Genomic DNA, 549 nt, shown 5'->3' with positions numbered 1-549 from the left:
CAGCAACAGCTGCAGCAACAGCAACAGCAACAACAGCAGTTTCCGCCTCTAATTGAGGCAGCAGCAGCAGAAGGGGGCTGGCGCATGCAGCTCGCGTTGCTGCTGTTCTCTATACGCACCTATCTCAGGATACCTCTTGTTGCTGCTAATATTGTTGTTATAGTTATAGAGCTTCTATTTGGATAGCTGCTGCTGCTGCTGCTGCTGCTGCTGCTGCTGGTGCTGCTGCTGCTGGTGGGTTCAGCTGCAGCAGGTACTGTTGCTGGCAGGAGCCAGGAACGGGACGCCGTCTGCTGCAGCAGCAGCAGCAGCAGCAACAGCAGCAGCAGCAGCAATAGCAACAGAAGCAGCAGCAGCAAACTGCAGCAGCAACACTAGCAGCAGCAGCAACAGCATAAACAAAAACAGCAGCAGCAACAGCAACGGCAGCACCAGCAGCAGCAACAGCAGCAGCAACCCTACCAGCAGCAGCAGCACCATAAATACAAACAGCAGCACCAGCAATAGCAGGAGCAACACCAGCAGTAGCAACAGCAACAGCAGCAGCAA

Source organism: Eimeria mitis, genomic scaffold (assembly GCF_000499745.2).
Source record: "Eimeria mitis Houghton genomic scaffold, Emh_scaff298, whole genome shotgun sequence".
NCBI classification, from domain to species: domain Eukaryota; phylum Apicomplexa; class Conoidasida; order Eucoccidiorida; family Eimeriidae; genus Eimeria; species Eimeria mitis.
This window is presented reverse-complemented; position numbering follows the sequence as displayed.